At 33.2% G+C, this 3,953-nt stretch overlaps 1 non-coding gene across 1 annotated transcript; it reads left to right on the top strand.

The window, feature by feature from the left end:
- The first annotated feature begins 2,610 nt into the window (after positions 1 to 2,610).
- LOC142441612 (U1 spliceosomal RNA) lies at positions 2,611 to 2,774 on the top strand. Its single transcript, XR_012782977.1, has one exon. It is a non-coding gene; the product is annotated as a U1 spliceosomal RNA (small nuclear RNA).
- Positions 2,775 to 3,953: the final 1,179 nt, after the last annotated feature.

Raw genomic sequence — 3,953 nt, 5'->3', positions numbered from 1 at the left:
CATACCAAGTGCTAGGATGGTAAAACATAGAAAAACAACTCTATTAAATAAAACTAGTGAAAAAAAACTGAATGTTCATAATGATAATGCAATAAATTATTTGACAATAGTAAAAACCTATTTCTGTTTTTTTTTAATCTGGCAAAAATATTAATACCATAGATAAAGATTATTCAGCATAATCAAGGATATATATACATATGGTTTTTGTAAAAAAATCAACAGTAAATTTTATTCTTTTTCCCCCAATTTATTCTTAATGGAGAGAAATTGATAGCATTTCCCCTGCCAATGGGAAAGAGATATGGATGTGATTTATCACCACTCCTATTCAAGTTTGTGTTGGGGTTCTTAGACAGAGATCTAAGTTAAGAAAGAGAAATTGAAGGCAACTAATTTCTCAAAAACTGAAGTAAAATTTTCTCTATAGATCTATGACATGTTCTTATATAGAGTAAATCTCAAAGACTAGGTGAGAAAATGATTGGAATTGATTGAAAGATTCAGCATCATTGAAGGGTACAAATCAACATATAAGGAGTAGTCAAAATTTACACTAACAAATGTAGCCAAAACAAGGACATCTAGAAAATGATGCCATTTACAATAGCTATCCAAAAGATGAAATATTAATTGAAAATCTAACAAGAAAAACAAAATGCTATTACAAAGAAAATTATAAAACTCTATTCAGAGAAACCAGAATTGAACTACTTATTTGGAAGATGATACCATGTCTATCGATGTGACTGATATTGTGAACACGCCAATGCTACCCTAAAAGATGTACAAGCATCTTGAAATTCTCATGTATATTCCAATATAATATTTTAAAATGACAGAAAACCAAGCCATAAATTGTTAGTGGAAAAGAAAGAGTTGCTGGATAATTAAACTAAAACAAGCAAGGCAGGATACCTGCATTTTCCAGTCTACAATTATACTTTCCCATCTAAAATCTACTACATAGCATGGTTGTGAAATATTGGCAAAATTGAAGATACATAGACCAATGGAACAAAATTGAGAACCTACAGGAATTTATTTTTAAAAAGAGGTAATTCTATCAACCTATGGATAGATGATATTTGCCAAGGAGTAAACTAATTATGTGGGAAAGTGACAGTGTCTTTAACAAATTATGTTAAAATTTTTTGATATTAATTTACATAAAAATGAGACAGGACCTAAATTTAACACAAAATATTATAAAAATGAACTCACGATCGATCAAAGACTTAGACATAAAACCAAGAAAATCACTTGTTTGTTAGTTTGTCATATTATGGTGGCTTACATGTTATCATGATGCTAAAAAGGTGTCACCCTTATTCCAGATACAATAAGTGCCGTCTATGGTGAACAGGTTTCTAGAGAGCTTCTAAACTTAGAGAAATCTAGGAAGAATTAATAGGTATCCCACTTTTGATAAATTAACCATTGATAAGTGTATGAAGAGCTGTAGAATCCTATCTCTTACAAAGCTAGAAGATGAGCCCTTTGGGTTGGAAAGCATTCAAAATAAGACTGGCAAAACACAACCTCTTCTAAATAAGATCTACCTTCAGGCCTTGAATTCAGTAAGATTTCAAGTTTCCACCTGCTGATGAGGCAGAACGCAAACTGAGAAAAAAGATAAAAAATTGAAAACACTCCCTAATAACCACAATGTGGAATGTGCAAAGTATAAATAAAGAATGACTGGCAGTTTCAGAAATTAAATGGAATATATAAAGATGTATGTTCTAAGCAGTATTGAGCTAAAGTGAATTGGTTTGGGTAGTTTTAATGTAAACAATGATATTACTCTGCTGGGTTACAAATTTCAAGAAGAATAATATCACATTCATTATAAAAGAGACAATTTTAAGGGCTATCTTGACCAATGCTGTATGTGATATGAAAATGTATATATAAACTTACAAAAAAAGAACAGCTTACTAACAGGTATTTACATTTATGCAACAACCATTATACAGTGTTGACAGTTTTTTAAAGTTTCCATTTTCAACTCAGAGATTATCAAGCATGATATCAAGATGCATTGATAATTTTTGGTGATTGAATTATGAAAGTTACAAAATATGACCTTGGTATTAGAAACAAAGCAACCTATTGTATTATAGAATTTTCCAAGACCTCCAACAACAATGCACCTAACAACATCACCATAAAACTCTTCAATGACAAATGAAGTGTAAACTTAATACATAGCATCAATACACAATCATATAACATAAATAAAACACACAAAGAACAGAAGACAAGCTAAATTCCTGGTACCAAAATATAAACAGCTATGTGCATCAAAGAAAATCCCTGGGGCCACAGAATTTTTGAATTGGTCTGCTAGCCAAAAGGTCAACAGTTTAAAAAAATATGAGGCTTTCTGTTCCTATAGAGTTACAGCCTCAGAAACCCACAGGGGCAATTCTACCCTGCTCTACAGGGTCACTACAACCCAGAACTGACTCAGTGGCAGAGTTCCTCTTTGTTTTGTTTTGGTTCTTATGGATCAGAAAGAATAAAAGGAGAACCCACTGATTGAGCAAACTTTCTGGCAATTACATATTGGACAAGGGAAAACTTCTATAGACGAAGTCAACACATATACATACCTGGCAGGGGAGAGACCATGATCATGACGGTGGTTTTCCCAGGGAGAGGCTTATCCATTGCACTCCAGATGTGCTGACCCCTGCGATTTCCCCAAATGTGGGAAACTTGACTGCATAATTTGTGGTAATGGGGGACTGTGTTCACACTCTCCCCTGAAAAAAAAAAGAAGTCAACCCCAACAACAAGAGAAGATGCATAGTGCGATTAAACAGACATTGTGCCAAAGAAGACAGAGGCACCAACCAGCCTATGAAGAAATTATCATGATCAAAATTATTAAAGGAATCCAAGTAAAAATTCTGATATATCATCTCTCCTCATTAATAGTAAATATAAGAAGCAGGAAAATATGTTGGAAATTATGTAGAAAGCCTAGACCTCTTGTGCACTGCTGTGACCTGGAAAATGATCCAAGAATTGTGGAAAACAGTCTGGATGAAGTTAAAAAATTTGGAAATAAAAATAACTTGTGACCAAGTATTCATTCATATTTGGTAAGAATAGTGAAGAAATAAGATCCCTAATATATATATATATATATATATATATATATTTATATATATATATATATATATATATATTCTACTTATTGCAATTCTGTTCACAAAACTCAGGCACATAAACACCATGGGATACTATCTGAATTATGACTCTGAAACACCTCATAACATGGATGGACCATGAAGACAAATACTAAGTGAAATATGCCCATCATAAAAGGAAAACTATGATTCCCCAATAATGTTAAAAAATGAAGAAAAAATTTTCAGTCAAAGAAACACCCTTAGATTCGGATTATGTTGGGTGAAGAAGGGTAAATTACTTAATAGAGAGCATACATGTTTTAAGTTGGGTGAAAGGGAAGGCAACTTATAATGTAAAGGAAATCTGTGAAAATACAGGAAGCAAGAGATGATAATGAAAGAGTTAAAGACAGCTAGATAAATATTGTTATATACACAATTCTGTAATGACAATAATCTATGAATAGACATATGGGAAATATATAGTCAGAATTAGGAGGGAGGATGTGAACGCACCTATAAATATATAAAATCTGACAGGAAACTTGTACATGGCACTTTCATTTCCTACAGGCACATATATGAATGTGGTGGAGAATACATGGAACAAATCTATGAAAACATCTTAGACATAACTGAGCACTGTGAGGAAGAGAGGCCCTAGTCCTAGGGTTCAGGAGCGAGTGCTTGGAGGGTGCAACTATTATAGTCGTGCAGGTGCTCTGAGACCGACCTCCTGCGTGCGTTCACTGATAAACAAGTGCTCTTAAAAGTAAGATTTGGGGCACCTGCCCATCAGGAAAGGAGTTT

Source organism: Tenrec ecaudatus, chromosome 2 (genome assembly GCF_050624435.1).
Source record: "Tenrec ecaudatus isolate mTenEca1 chromosome 2, mTenEca1.hap1, whole genome shotgun sequence".
Taxonomy (NCBI): domain Eukaryota; kingdom Metazoa; phylum Chordata; class Mammalia; order Afrosoricida; family Tenrecidae; genus Tenrec; species Tenrec ecaudatus.
This window is presented reverse-complemented; position numbering and strand designations above follow the sequence as displayed.